The 16,504-nt window shown below is 45.6% G+C and overlaps 1 protein-coding gene and 1 non-coding gene across 2 annotated transcripts in view; both read left to right on the plus strand.

Moving 5' to 3' along the window:
* The window catches only part of LOC138579623 (perforin-1-like), a 136,804-nt gene that overhangs the window by 14,345 nt on the left and 105,955 nt on the right, over positions 1–16,504 (plus strand). The gene's annotated exons all lie outside the window — the stretch shown is intronic.
* Positions 3,695–3,824, plus strand: LOC138581611 (small nucleolar RNA SNORA31). The gene has a single exon (XR_011304672.1). It is a non-coding gene; the product is annotated as a small nucleolar RNA SNORA31 (small nucleolar RNA).

The following is a 16,504-nucleotide window of genomic DNA, read 5'->3' on the forward strand; positions in this document are numbered from 1 at the left end:
TGCAGTACCCAGGCGTCGCTGGAAAACGTGCGCCAGTTTTCCCAGAATCTCGATGTTCTCCCCCCCACTGCTGGGTATGTGTGCTGTCTCACCTGTGGGGAAGTTCTGTCCTCTTCCCTGTCCTCTGCCTCTCATTCCTCTTGGGAAACGGCCTCTTGGGGGAAAGAAGGTGTCCTGCTGCCTATTTTCCCAATAGTGGGCTCTGTTGTTGTGAGGCCTTCTCATGGCTTGGTAGCGACTGGTCGATCGGCCTCGGTACCGACCGGTCCCGGCAAAAACCCTCCCAGGAAATATTTTCTTTATTGAGGCTTGAGCCTCCCCATTTCCTTCCCAAAGGTTTCTCCGAATAGCAGTCCTTGGGCTGCTTCCCTGACCTCATAGGACGCTAGGTAGCCTAGTTTAGGGTCTATCTTGAGGAGCAGTCCTCTTCTGCGCTCGGAAGAGATGGCGCAATTAGTGTTACCCAAGAGGCAAACCGCTCTTTGGGCCCAGTTGGCAAGTACTTCTGGGTCTGCTTCTTCCCCTGTATCTTTTGCTCGCTCGGCTAAGTCCATGATCATTGCTAGCCGTCCCGCTATGTTGAGCACTTTTTCTTGGCAACTTCATCAGGATTGGTCAATCCCTTTTCTGGGATCCCTGGTGGCATTTGAAACAAAGGCCAACCTTTTTGGATCAAGCTCCGGTGCTTCCGCCACCTTTCCCGATAGTTCGGGTTTTGGGCATTCTGCCCTCATCCTCTGGCGCTTCTCTCTCTCTAGAGCTTTCTGTAGCCTGTTGGTCATGTATTGTGTGACCCTGGGCGATGGTAGCCAGTCTGAGGACCTCGGGTTCCATATGTCCTCTGGTTGGAACATATCTGATGTCCCTTCTTCCTCCTCAATGTTGTTGAGTTTGTTTCCTCAACTTTTTCTTGGGCCGAGGTTGAATCTCTTCTTCTTCTTTGTCTATCTCTTCTTGTGAGGATTGTGGGGACCCTGCGGGTTCCTCTTCGGAGCCTTGCTCCTCCTCGTCCATATTATCTTCCCCTGGGAAGGGGGTATTGAGGCTCAGCACTGCTGACATCTGGATGAATGCGTCTCTCAATTGTTTGAACGTTTCAGTAGCCTCAGGGGCCTTTGGTTGGTAAGTGTCTTTCAGAACCTCTTCAGGTGTAGTGGCACGTCCACTGCTCACTTTATGATGTGGTTGAGGCTGCACCTTGTTCTGCAGAGCAGATTTTGGAATATTGCCCTCTGTGCTACTATGAGCCAGTATGTTCTTAGCTCTGTGTATTGAGCGTTCTTTTAATGAGGGCACTGCTGTAGTAATCCCTGCTTGCGGGTGTACAGTACACTGATTGTGTGTGTAATGCTCTTAGGAGTCACTCGTTTGCCTCTGGTGCTCCACGCGAATACAAGCGTTGACATTTTCTTGTTGGCGTGCTGAGGCCCCTCCTTCGCGAGGGTGGGTGCTCTTCCCCCTCCAATGAGCTTCACACGCTTATCTGGCTGCCGCAGAACCTCCTCGTGTTTGTGGAGGTTTGCTCCACCCCCACGAGGGTGGGCGCTGCGAGCGCGACTGCGGCCCCTTTGCTTGGTTTGGCTCCGGCCTGTGTGGGGCCTGCTTTGCGTTGCGAGCGAGACTGCGGCTCTCTCGCCTGGACGGCGGGGCCTCGCTTTCGTTGAGGAGGAGGCTGGCGAACCCCTAAAGTGCCGGTAATGCGACATGGGGCCACCGCCTCCTCCTCACTCAGTAAATAACTCTCGCAGCCTAATACGCTGCACACTTACACGGACCTAGATTCTTGTTGTGAATGATGCGCGCGTTACTCTTTCTATCAAATTCCTTATCTACTTTAGAAATTCTTAGAACAATCACGTAACAATATTGAAAAGCTCTTGCTTGCGCTACTGGTGTATGTTAAGCAGTTTTCTAAAATACATTAACTCCTTAATAGCGTCTAACCTTACGCAGCTAGACATAAAGGTACTTATCTGCTTGGAGAGCAGGAAAAGAAGAGGGAGAGTACAGGAAGTGAATGGACTAAGGTCATGTGGACAGGGCATGGGGACTACAGTGGACCTGGGACAGAAGGGAAATGTTTTTATTTTAAAAGATAAAAAAATATATATATATATTTTACTCCAGAAGAAATGTTAAGAAAATGGTTTATTGTTGAAACTGTTGGAGACAGGAATAAAATGGAAGATGAAGCATAATGCTCGCCACCATCTTGACATAGAATTGTAAACATTGATAAGTCTCTTAGGGAGGAATGCTTCCAGTTCCTCGTCCTCTTTCACATAGAAATCGGGAGCCCGCCACATCGCAAAAGAACTTGTGAAAGGGAAGAAAAACACCCATGTCTTCTGTAACACTTCTGTACCGGCACGTTATAAATGGCATATAATATCATACACATCTCTGTTTTAGCACGCGAGGAGTGAAGGCGGGATGTGCAATCTTATCCACATGAAAGATGTTTTTTTGTTCATTAACGAAAGGGGCTTTTATTTCACAGTGGTGGTTCCCATTATTTAAGCTGACGTTGTGAAGGGGGTGGAGGAATTACGGCTGCCCATGTATGTCGTGGGGAAGCCAGCGTTTCTGGTTTTGGCGCTTTTTGACATAAGCCAAAATATCGCCAACACCATTGCTACAGTAAAGAAGGGTTCCAAGAAACAGTGTTTGTGGTTGGCATGACAACAAGAAATGCTTTGCTAAGTGTACATTTCTGTTGTACTTCGAGGAGGAAATCCAATAGTGGCTTGTTTGATGCCTTTTGCCCCATTCAGGGGTACGTCCACATGTCACGTGGATGTGTGACTTGAGGCCGCAGAGTGATATGTTTGCAAGACGGACACGCTCTTTCTCCTCGCCGACCCCACTGCTGCTGGCCAAGCTTTGTCCTGCGTTTTTCGTGCCATTTTTTCACTTGTATGCAGGACAGAGCGCAGTGGTAGAAGAGGGGCCCTCGCCGCACTTTGCACAGAGGACGGACGGCAATGAGCCTTTCTTGAAAGATTTCGGTAAGTTAAGCCCTGCATGGGGGCTGATGGTTTCGGTTGGCAGCGCTGGGAGACTAACGCCAGAGACAGCAGTGGCGAGCCGCAGCCCAGGGGCTATACCAGCAGCTGCACGCTGTGTGCAAAGCTGCAGCAACAGGAGCTGCCCTGCTGATAGGCTGGGCTGGGCCCTGGGTGGAGCCTGGGCCCCTCTATTCAGCCGCTGTCCATTCTGAGCACAGCTATTTACTATACTAGCGTGAAGTGACCAGCCTCTGGTAGTCTGCTCGAATTTACTTGTGGCACGAAGCCCTTAATAAACTCTGTTCTGTCATTTTTCGTTTATACTACATTGTGGACTTAAGTAACACAGGGTTAGCAGAGCCACCCGGAAAAAGGATTTTTCAGGCCAGGCATAATAGTGGCCTGAGCAGGGCTAGGACCGCCCGTTAGGATGACTCCAAGAAAGTGACCATGTGTTTTTCCAATAAAAATGACCATATGTTTTCCAATCAGAAAGGTTGTGTGTGGAAACAATGTTGATAATGTATTCCTGTGTTTGGGGGGCTGCAGAAGGGGTTACATTGCTTGTAGGTGAGCCACCTATTCTTTGTTTACCTTAAGAGCTTTTAACGGTAACGTGGGGTATTGCGACAGAGCATTGAGTGGTGTATAGGTTAGGTCCGGGGCAAGACCATATGGTTCGGGCACTGCATCTGTGGATAGACCTGAAGCTATTTACCTTTGCTTTTTGGCGTGCACTGAGATGCAAAATGAACTTCCTTGCGCTTTCGAGCTGCTCGACTTGTTGCAGTAACGATTGAATAAAGGAATACATGCCCAAAAGGCACCATTGATTGAGCCCGCTATTTTATGCTATTCAAAGTTTCTATAGTTCTGTTCATCAGTTATTTATTTATTTTTTAAATTGTAATCTCCGAACAAGTCACGAGAATACCTAACATAGGGCCTCATTACACGGTAGGCGGTAAGCCATGGCGCTATTAGCGCTATGGTTCATGCCGGTAATTTACCGGTACCGCCTTGGAGGAAAGGGGAATTACCGCCCTATTCCAAGGTTGGGAAGGCGGTAATTCCTCCTTCCTACATTGCCCTTCCCCATTCACATTTTTGCCCCATAGGGCATAATGGGAATAGGGAAGGTGCTAATTACGGTACCGCAAATTGCGGTACCGTAATTAGCACCCTGGTCCCTTTGCGGGTTGGATTTTTAACGCCTGCAAAAAGCAGGCGTTAAATTCCCCAACCCGCAAAGGGACCTCGTAGTAAGGCGGTAAGGATTTACCGGTACCGATAAAATACCGGTACCGGTAAACCCTTACCGCCTACCGTGTAATGAGGCCCATACTCTTTGGAAGGCTCACGGCCATACTTGAAGAAAACAAGCCTGAATGAGTGAATCAATTCATGACAAGGGCTGCACAGAAAGTCACAATTATTGTATCGACCTTCAAAATCTATCCAGTATGTATACTGGCTGCCAACAAAATCTGAAGTATGTATACTGGCTGCCAACTAAATCTGGTGCTTCAAGAGGCCCCACACTTGCACAACCTGTGTATATAAATGTGCATTCTGTGTATATAAATGTATATAAAGGTATATAAATGTGGACTGTTTATTATGTAAAAATGTTTCAGGGCAACCATGACGCCATGATCCAAACAACTGTAACCATATTCTTAAGCATGTAACAGCGCCTAGCTGCCTCTGGGCTTTGTGCGCTTTATAAATGAATAAATAAATAAATAAAGAGGGATAGCTCGTGGTTATTAGTAATGTTACTGCTAAACTACAACTGGGCAGGGAACTATTGCACAATATTGTGCCCGGAGTTGTTTCGACAAGATGTTGTTGCTGGGTGCTTTGCGGCAGGTGGCGTGTGCAGTGTGGTGTCTAAGCCGGACCGGTGGATATTGGGGGCTGATGGGGCAATAAAGACGCCGGCCAGAGAGCGAATTAGAAACGTTGGTAGTAGGTAGTGGGTGAACGGTTCGTGGGCTCCCGGTGCCTTGGCTTTATGGGGGCTCTAGGCACAACCTTTTTGTGTCTGTGAGTAACCCTGACTGTGCCTGCTGCCTTTTAGATCTGTGGCCCCTGTGATGTGAAAAGTATCCAGTGACTATGTATATAATGATAACACTGCATGCTTTAAAACTGAAGTAAATGTGCACAGTAGCCTAGAAGGTCGATGCTCCTGCTACAGAGATCTATACAATCAGATGTTTGTTTCATTAAAAGATGAGTATGTTAATGCAGCTGTTCTAGTTATCTGTGTGCCGGGACAGCCTCAGGGCCTTTCAACACATTCACATAAAAGGAGCCTCAGGTTGGCCTAGGAAGCTGCCCTCATTTGCCAGTTAAAAGTCTTCTCCTACAGCAACATTTTCCTTTAGTTCTGGGGCTTAAAATGTGCTCTGTGCAGCACTCTCATTACAAACTGTGTTTTCTGGGGCCCTCCTGGCTGTGACTTCCCTTGGGGCACACAGACGTGTTATCACCTCATTGCCTTTTAACCCTGAAGCTGAAGATGACAAAGAAGAATGTATAGCTTTCCAGCGGTCATTTAGTGTTGCAGCTCCCTGCAGGCCATCTCGCAACAATCAGCGGGTATCAACTTCTCGCTGTGTTTCTCTGTCTCCATTATAATGTATGCGCCTCCGACTGATTTCCTCTCTAAGCAAGGATGGCCCACAAACCTTGTGTTGGAATGGGCCCCACGCATCTTAAGCCAGACCTCATATCTCAGCAGGAAAATGTTAGCCCTGATGTGGCCCTCCGCTTGCTGTCGCTCTCTCTTTCTCTCTCCATACATGCAGCCACTCTCTCTCTCTCCATATGCGCTGTCTCTCTCTATGGCAATCTTGGAAATATCCCCTTATTCCATCTTCTCCAACTCTCACCTGTGCTCTCAGCCCTTATTTTTTCTCTCATCCTTCCTCTCACTCTCAATTTTTCTCATACTCTCACCCTTTCTCGCTCATGTTTCCTCTTGCTCATCATGGGCATCCTCTATCAATGGCTTCCTGCGTTGCCTATTCCCCTTCTCATTCCATTGCACCTGCACCCCTTGTCGCATTCTCCTTTAAAATGTTGCACTCTCTTCCTTGCACCCTGGTGCCTATAAATGCAAAGAGCAACAGTAAACACCAAAACTATTGCCATTGCCAATGCTTGTTTCATGAACTAAATGACTTTTAGCTTTTAGCAGGCGTTAAGGATGGGACCCGCAAAGGGACTCCGGGGTCAATAACGGTACCGTAATTTACGGTACCGTTGTTGCCACCTTCCCCATTCCCATTGAGCCCCATGGGGGCTCAAATGGGAATGGGGAATGGCCCTGGTGAATGGGGAATTACCGGTTCCTCCGACCTCGGAATGGACTTGTAATTACTCCATTCACCAGGCCGGAGTTTGGATGAGTTCGGAGGCAGCCATGACGCAAATAGCGGCGTGGTTACCTCCGAACTCGGAATGAGGCCCAATGACAGGTCGGCACTGGGAAAGGGGTTTAGCTCACAAAAATAAAATCGGTTTTGATTCAGAATGACAGGTGCAAAAAGGAATGCCACTGGCAAATGAAAATTCGCTTAGCAGGGCATAATTTAAACACATGGGGGGTCATTACGAGTTTGGAGGTAGCCATGGTGCTATTAGCATCATGGCTACCTCCAAAGTCATGTCCGGGTTCTCTGAATAACGGGTCATTCCAACGTTGGAGGACCCGTTAAGTCCCCATTCAAAAAACCCTTCCCCATTCCCATTCGATCCCCCATAGGGCTCAATGGGAATAGGGAGGGAGCTAATAACGGGCCGTAAATTACGGGCCCGTTATTAGCTCTCTGGTCCCTTAGCGGCTCCCGCTAAGGACGGCTGGTTTTACCAGCCGGCCTTAGTAGGACCCGCTAAGGGACCGCGGAATGCGGCGGTAAGGGGTTAATGGCACTGGCATCCTTACTGGTGCCGTTAACCCCTTACCGCTGCACTCGTAATGACCCCCATGGACAAATTCGTTTTTCAGCTAACAAGGGGAATGATTCTTTTGGCCAATGCTTTAATGACTATAATAATTAACAACAACACTGGGGAAAATATTGTTGGTTTTGAACACCACCAATTCCAATCCTGTGAAATTCAACTGGGGAATTAATTGATTGCCTTACAAAAATACTAAGGATTTACGCAGACAAATGAGGGGTTTTTCAATGGGGATATGCTAACATACACAGGCAAACAAGAGATTCTTCTATGGGGAGATGTCTGAACTACACTGGCAATTGGTGGTTTCAATGGGGAAATATTGGGTGCACTGCTACAAAATTAAGGGCTTATGCAATTTAGGGCTAGGGTTATTACTACTTACATAGCAAGCCTGTGTTTAAGTTTCAGGAAAGCCAGCTGCATCTCAGGACAATCTGGAAAGATAGGGCAGGGGTCTGGTCACTCCACTCTCACAGATGGTAAGTCTCAGCAGCCTTCTCTGTGTCCTCCTTTTCTGTCTCCACATTTTTTCCCTGTTCCTGTGTCCTAGTACACACCCCTTATATAGCAGAAATGACATAACTGATTTTGCAATCTAGGGCAAGTATCCTGCAATAATCCCTGCTGCTAGGATTCAACAGTTACCCTCTCTCTCTCTCCGCCCCCAGTCAGTACTGGTTTAGGGATTTTGGAGCAACATCTTTTCCCATTCATCACCATCCTTTGTTCTCCTTTCAACTTTTTGGCAAAAACTAGTTACGTATCATAACTTCATAATTGTACTAGCCACTGCCATATGAAACATATATTCTGTTTAAGCTGATCATGGGGAATCAGATAAGCCGGCCACCAAATCCGTACTATGTAGCATTGCCCTGTGTCATATGTTTGTCATTTTCATAAAATGTACAACAATTGTGAATATGTAAGTTATCAAGCATATTCCTAATTTCATTTTCCACCTTTTCATCAACTCTCATATTTGTCACATGTTCAGATCAGCCAGAAACGTAATCCAACTGTCCTTTACAGTTCCCAGAGTCACACGTAGATGCATTTTATACACCCAAACCGCCTGGAAACTACATGAAAAATGGGATCAAAGTGAAATTAATCCTCGATCCGGTTGTTGCGCAAAATTCCTAAAATGACTTTTCCCTACCCATTTTCCCTTTACCTGGTTCATCTCCTTGCTACCACTCTTTTTCCACAACTCTCCACATTTGGTACACGGTCAAACTGGCCCTGGGCATTTTCAGTGAGCAATACAGCCTTTGATTTTGAAGTGATAATGCCCTTCCTTTTTTTTTTACTCAATTTGTTAGTTTTATACATCAACGCTTGCTGTGTTACTCTGTTCTTCTTTTTACCACCTTTCTATTTTGCCTTGAACTGTCTCTCTGGAGTATGCCCTGTTAAATCAATTTGTTCCTCTACTCTATCATTATCATTTAAGTTTGTTTCTAATATATCTTTATTTAAAACTTTGGCAATTTGCTCCATGCGAAACGGATCTCCCCCACTAGTTTGTTCCTTTTCGTGAATTGAGACAGGATTCTCATAAATACTGTATCCCCTACTATCTATACCAAAAATAAGATTTGGAATTGTGTTGGGGGCCATTTAACTTTACATCCAAACCCTTGCACTTGTTCACCAAAGCAATGAGCAGATTTTCTAAAGCTGCATACATTGTAGTAGATGATCTGCTGTCACCACTTCCGTGCGAGACTCTAGAAATGTTAGGATGTAAATCAAGTTAGGATGTAAATCAAAAACCAGTATACCATCCTCTGTCCAAACCAACTACTCTATCCCCTACCATTAACAAATAAACCAAGAAACAAAGAGTTCAATGAACCTCTTACCCAAGCCACAAACCAAGAGAATGGCTCCCTTCTCCTGGAGAAACAATCCAGTCGTAGGTTGACTTAACAACAGTCTCTTGCAATAGGGTCTGATTTACCAAATATGCCTAGACCAGGAGAATGACTCCCTTCTCCTGGTCTATCTGGAAGAGCTCTGGAGACTGTTCTTTGACAGTCCTATGGACAAGCCTTTAGATGTCTCTTTACTTCCTCCCATGAGTTTGTGGACAACAGAATTAAGACTTTATCAACTTGTCTTCCTATTGCTGGAGCTTTGTTAGGACTTTGTGTATCTTGACTATTGGGGAGATTGCTCCCTGACAGTTCCTGGTCCTTTTGGTGTCTTTAACATATGTCGGGTTTCCCACTGTGAAGAGGGAGTTCACTCCCGAGCAGTACTGGGCTCTTGGTTTTCTGAGTATCACTACAGTGCTGAGGGGGATCACTCTCAAGGAATACTTGACTCTTGGGTCATTAGGTATCACTACTGTAACGAGAGAGATCACTCGTGAGGAATACTTCAGTCTTTTTGCTCCCTGGATGCCACCAGACTTTCCTGCAACTTCTGTTACCTGTATCTTCACTGGGGAATGCTGCCGGTTCTTCCCAGGCTATCATGTTGCTGTTGGCCCTGCACATGCTCAGCGCGTTTTATTGCTTTTCTCCTCTCTGGTCAGTGCAGCTTGCAGTAATGTTGCTGTGGCCGTGTCTGCTTATTTTATGGAACAGACAGTCCACCTCGGAGAGGCCACCCCATTGCTGGATTCTTCCTGCTTTTTCAGTGAGTCGGATTCCCCCTGGCTCCAGTAATTCCTTTCGACCTCTTCTTCAGAGACAGGCTGTCTCTCAATGGTTCGGGCAGCTCTTTGAATTTCCTGGGCCCTGCAGGACAGAGGCCAGCTTCCCTCGCTGCTCTTCCTGCTCCCAAACAATCTTAGTCCTACCCTGGTCTTTACTTTATACTGATTGGGCCGCCCCAGCATAGCATCAATGTTTGTTGTCAAAAGCTTTGAAGTTATCTTCATGCCTAGTAGTGCCCACCTCGTCCCAGTTCTTGGGCAATCCTTTCTACTGTTGTTCTGTATGTTTCTTTAGTTCTTCTTCAGCTCAGAACTATCTTGTCTTGCAGATGCAATAGTAGAGTATTCACAATAACACACAGTAGTAGTTTCAGGTATGGAGGGAAATGGAGTAAATAGAGCCATAGCTTCTGTGAACAATGGTTTAGGGAGGTCTTTCACAGGATTGGAGTCCTTATCTTCACAAGGGCAGTCACCCCCTATGAGGTCCTTCTGCTTTTTACCAGCCCTTGGGGGGTTATTGGGTAGTGACCTCACCTCCCTAGTCTCATAGGGAAGCGCTCTCCTCTGGGAAGAAGTGACGAGAGCCTGTGGATCGTCACAGTGGGCGTGAGAGAATTCAAAACCCTTTTAGTCATTTTGGCCCTAAACAAGCCAGAGAGGCCGTGAGTTCCAAATCCACTGGCCATACTTCGAAAATAATCTCATTCTCGTTCATTGGAAAATACTTTGTAATATACCTAGTTGCATTCTCTTTAGGCTCTACATTAGGGGCTCTAATAGTTTTGGGTATATACGTCCTTGTTGGTAAACACATTTTGGTGAATCACATTGACAATCCTTACTAATTCACTGTTGTCCATAAAGTTATTTTCTGGCTGTTTCTGTTCCACAAGCCCCCTCTAAGATGGAATGCCATCAGCCACCTCTGCTATTCCGCCTAACGGCATAACAGCGGAGCGGCGCTGACGTGCCGCTGAAGCATCACTGGCACGCTGCTGAAGCTCCACATCAGCGCTCTCAGCTGATTTTATAGCTGACAAATAGGCAGATCCAAGGGTCAGCCACCACAGTCGCAACACAGAAGTATGGAATCATTTCATCAAATGCATGGGTCAAGTACCATTGTAACAACTTGTTCACAGAGGACACAAAATTGGTACAGACAGAGAAAACCAAAAACTACTACCTATGATTTAAGTAACCATTACACCACTTTTGCAAATAAAAAATTATCCACGATTTTCATAAACAGATCACATGTGAAGTAGTTGGATGATCATTATTCATGCGTTTGATTGACAACACTAACCAAAACTCAAACTGGGTTAGCAACCAAGAACTCTGAATATCCAAGGACAGGAGTTGCATACCAAGCCAGAATACAGCTGGTTTTCTCATGCACACTTGTGAAGGAGAGGTAAACATGCTCACAAACAACAGGAACAGATGACAGCCATCTCACACTCACCAGCAAGACTCAGGCCCTCTCCACAGAGCCACATACCAGAACCATTGCTTTCACCTGACTTCAAAAAGAGGCACAAAGCTTTTGATTGCCATTGTGGAAGTAATCATGAACAGAAAGCTAGAAACCAGTCCCAGTCAGAATCAGTGAGTACATTAGGAAGAACCCTGGTGCGGATGGATATTGAAAAGAGGGAATAAAAAATCACTGACAGGGATGTCAGGGAGAGAAAAAGGAAAATTCTATTGGAAAACAGATTAGAGAATCAACATAATCAGCTGTCCAATAAAAGCACACAGAGCCCTGCACACAGGCGCACAGTCTGGCATACCGACTTGGAATTAGAAAGGAGGAGAGGGAGCCTGATCCATAGAGAGAGCAAGACTCAGGAAAACAGGCAGAACGTGGAAGAGACTTGAGGCAGAGAATGTAGAGGTAAATCCCAGAGCATAGGGCCGGCTATACCTCAGACACTGGCAAAGACCAGAGAATGAGTGAAGACCAGGAGCCTGCTGAGGGCTACATCTCAGACATTAGCAGAGTCCAGACCCCAAGGCAGAGAAATCTAAGAGCATGCCGATTGCGCTCCCTCATGCAATGGCAAAAACAAGACAAAGAAGGGTGGAGAGAGCCAAGAGTCTGCTGAGGTCTATATCGCAGACACCAGAGATGGGGAAGGCGAGTAAGACAAGAGCCTCCCGAGACACTGGCAGGGGCCAGATGCTGAGGAGGAGAGAATTCAGAGAGCCTATTGATAGCTATGTGATACAGAAAATCGGTCCAGCTGTGTCCCCCCCCCCCCTGTGGGCCAATACCAACCATCTCCCGAAGTCGGAACCCAACTGATTTCTAAGTAGGCAGTAGTTTAGTTTAGTTTAGTTTAGTTTAGTTTATTACTTGTATTGCGCACCAAACCCACAGGTAGTCGGGCGCATCACATAAGATTACTCACAGCTTAGTTGTACATAGATAGAATACAGTATAGTCAACAAACATAGTAAGGATAACATTTTTACAATTATTTACATTTTACATAAAAATAGCGCAGAGAATATATATACAATGTGTATAAGAAAAGTTTATGCCCAGTCTTTATAGACGGCATACCAGTAGGGACTCCCACTTGTGTAGCACGTGGGTAAATTGTGCCCTGAACAATCTAGTTGGGAAGAAACCAACATGAAATCACTGCATGAACTGCAAACCCTGCCTCATTCGACCAGACTATACAGAGAAGCACTTACCTGACAAGAGACTTTGATGATCCAAACAAGCTAACACAGGACAGGACCAGGAAAACCGACAACACGGCACGAGGATGCAAAACAAAAGAAAACAGAAGGACGTCCCGGGCGGCTTGATGACGAGAATAAGGGTGCTGCAGGTGATAATCCAAGGTCATGAAGTCAGGTCCAGACAGGAAACAAGATCAGAGATCCACAGGTAGGTACAGCAGGGAATGAGCTAGGCAATCCAGTAAGCAAGGCAGAGTTCAGTACACAGGTAGGCAAGCACTGAGAAAGGATATGCAAGGCAGTCCAGGAAGCAGATAGAGGTCAGTAAATACGTAGATAGGTATACTGAAGGGACAAACAAGGCAATCCAAGGGACAAGGCAGAAATCTATACACGTGTAGATAGTCAAGAATGGGTCAGGGAATGGCGAAAACAAGAAGGATTCACTGTAGCATTGTTGAGCGTGGCGTCGTTCTGCAGGGATTCTTTCTAGATACTGCTTGTCCGAAATAGTGTATCCTGTGATTGACACTACGTCGCATCTAGGGGTGTGCTGGAGACATGCCATGGTGAAGGTTATCCGGAAGTGTAGTACGGGCACGTAGACACCAGAGAAGGCACCATCTATTCCACTGCTGTCGTCCTGAGCTGGCAATAAGGCCTGCAATCTTGAGACTATGTCCTGGATGCTGTGGGGGGTGCAGATGTGAAGGGAGAATAGAAAAGACCCTGCCTCAGGAAAGCAATCCACGGTTCGTGGTTTAGAATAATATGGCTTGACAAAGCCACTAAGGAACGCAGGAGAAATATATGTTTATGGGAGTGGGCGAACATTTTTACCATCAGCTCTGAGTTTGGAGGGTTGTAATATTTAAGAGGGTGGCGGAGAAGTACATGCTGGTATGCAAAACCGAGAAGATGCTAGAAAAATTGAGACTAGAACGCCAAGAAGTGGACTAGGTGCTGTAAAACTAATACTGTGAGGGATGTTGTGCAATATAACCCTGGCTCCGTAGGTGTGAGTCAAGAAGTGTGTTGGGCTTAACCCTTATTCTGTACATCAGTGAGTACCATGTAAGATCAACGTTCCTATAGTTAGGTACCTTAAATCACAATGCATTAATTATCCAGACACCGAGTATCTTTTATTGATTCTGGTAAATGCTTCTTGTAGGAGTCAACACCAAACAAACTGTCCCATTTAATACAATTGTTGTACTTCACTGAAGACTCCTCTGTGTTTGTTGATATTTCATCACACAGCCTGAAAGCAAATTGTGGACAGTAATACACAAGGGGGGGTCAGAACTAGTTCTCTAAACCATGAATACATCACAAATCAATGACCAATTAACACCCAGATTATTTAACATGCAACACTGTAGAAAAACAGACATTTTATCCTAGTACATTACAGGGGTACTGGAGAAAATTGAGATACAGATTTTCTTTTTTTTAATAACAACTTTGAGGCGATTACCATGCAAGAAACACGGCTCATATGAACATAAGAACTTTGCGGATATTTGGATTTTACTAAATCTGCCATTACATCGAAAAAGAAAAGGAATCAGTAGGCCTCAACATTTCCCAAAGGATGAAGAACTGGAAATCAGTTCATGAATAGAAATCAGCCTGATTATGCAACCATAGGGGACGCCTGACTCCAAAAGGATGATTTATTGAGGATTAGAAGCATTGTTAACATACTTGCAGTAGAAAAAAGGGATGCAACAGATCCATTTAAAAAAAAAAAGATTTTCAATTAAAGTGTTGTGTGGTTAAATAAACATGTTAACACTACATTCTAACATAATATAAACATTACAATAATAATCTCAGACACTTGTCTCAAATTGTTAATAACTAATAGAAAAGAATCATAAAATCTGAATAAAATAACGATCAATAAAATCTGAATAAAATAACAATCTTAAGCATTATTATCATGTCATATATAATCCCATGTAAAAAAACAGATTAAAATACATCATTAAATAAGGATATAGAAAATAGGAAAGATCATATCATCTTATCACAAGGACCACAACTCTGGCCCGTCGTTTCTTGATTTTCAACCAAATATGATAGAAGGTGAAATGCAATATTGTACTACTACCAGAATATAAAGACCCCAGGGTTGATCTGATTTAAAATTCTCTAATGTAAAACGTAAATTGTGATACCCTTTTATTGCTTTTGGTAAATGCTACTAGTAGGAGTTAACCCCAAGCAAACAAGTAGAAACGTAATATCACACATTGATCGTATAAGAGAATAGGGATAAATTAAGGAAACCATACTTGGATGCACATGGCAAGCTAATTTCAAATCAGCATTTCCCCACCAAGGATGGATAGTGTGATTATTTGCCCCAAATCTGTGACTTGGACAGAACTTGTTACCTTTACCAAAAAGACTGGTGGATCCAACATACAATTCAAGAGGGTCTAATTAAATAATTAAGTGTATATTTCTAACCCTGAACCAAGAATATGAATATTTTGAAATACATAGTAGGATTGAAAGTGACCGTATTGCCCTAACTTTACAAATGGCACACTTTCGGGAGTGTTGGATATCCCATATGAAATAAAGAAAACATAAGTTGGGGTTTTAGTTTAGAGGAAGCATTATTGGAAAGGCTCTCATATATAAAAACACATTACTTACCCCCAAGAATTCAGGACAATTAGATACATCAAGTAAAAACAGAGACTCACAGGCTAATGCTATATGAGTAGCTAATGAGCTCACACTCAGTTAGTCAAGAAAGAGAAGTGGGTAAGAAATAAAAAGGTTGTATGTCAACATGACGGTAATGACGTATTTGATGAGGACAGTGCCAATCGCAAATCTGAGCTACATAAGAGCTACATAATTTAAAAAGTCCTGCGGGGAGAGGGCAGAAAACCTACAGGGCTGTGGACAATTGTTTTAAAAAGTAACACCCAGCCAGACATACTTATCAAACAGCACACAACAGGGCCCAGCCACCACCATGATTGCAGGGGTAAACATAGAAACTACCAGTGTGCGTAGTAGTTCCAAAAGGGCCGGCCGCAATTCCAATGGTTGGCAAAAGTTCAAATGAGGGCAACAACTAAAAGGAAACTTTTCATGATATCTTAATCAGGAACAATGATTCTAAGTAGGACAACGTGCACAAAGGGAAATCAAGAATCTGAGAGACTAAGCTGAGTTCAAAAAGGACATAAGACAAGCCTTTTAAAAAATGCCGAATTAATTCAACAAGTACATCATGTTAAGGCTTTCATCCTTGTCCTTGAAGTGTTGCAACCTTCGAGAGAGCACAGGATTCAGCCACCATAGACCTCCTCCGGCACCAAAGAGCAGAATGTGCAAACAAGCACTCTACCCAGGGTTAGTGGCCAAGGTAAGCAGGGAAAATCTAAATCCCCTGAATGCCACCTGCAAAACAGAAAGAAAAGAAACAGGATAGATAATTGAAAGTTGGAGAGAGGGAGGAGCAATCACCCTGTAACCATGGGAACATACCCTTGCGGCCCCAGGCCCCCTTGCTCCCCATGTTCCCCGGCTTCCCTCTTCCCCTCCCCCCGCCCGCCTCCCGGACCTCCCTCCCCCTGTGATTGGCCTCTCGGGCCTTGTACTGAGCGAGGGCCTGCAGCTGCACCTGGGGAAACGCCATTACCAGCACAGCGACCCCAGGTGAGCTGCAGGACCCTCTGCCCCACGCTTTCCACCTTGTGGCCAGGCTCGTGCCCCCTTGCGGCCCCAGACCCCCTCGCTCCCCATGTTCCCCGGCTTCCCTCTTCCCCTCCCTCCGCCCGCCTCCCGGACCTCCCTCCCCCTGTGATTGGTCTCACGGGCCTTGTACTGAGCGAGGGCCTGCAGCTGCACCTGGGGAAATGCCACTACCAGCACAGCGACCCCAGGTGAGCTGCAGGACCCTCTGCCCCACGCTTTCCACCTTGTGGCCAGGCTCGTGCCCCCTTGCGGCCCCAGACCCCCTCGCTCCCCATGTTCCCCGGCTTCCCTCTTCCCCTCCCTCCGCCCGCCTCCCGGACCTCCCTCCCCCTGTGATTGGTCTCACGGGCCTTGTACTGAGCGAGGGCCTGCAGCTGCACCTGGGGAAATGCCACTACCAGCACAGCGACCCCAGGTG

This window comes from Ambystoma mexicanum, chromosome 3p (assembly GCF_040938575.1).
Source record: "Ambystoma mexicanum isolate Mex_15411 chromosome 3p, UKY_AmexF1_1, whole genome shotgun sequence".
In the NCBI taxonomy this organism is placed as follows: Eukaryota; Metazoa; Chordata; class Amphibia; order Caudata; family Ambystomatidae; genus Ambystoma; species Ambystoma mexicanum.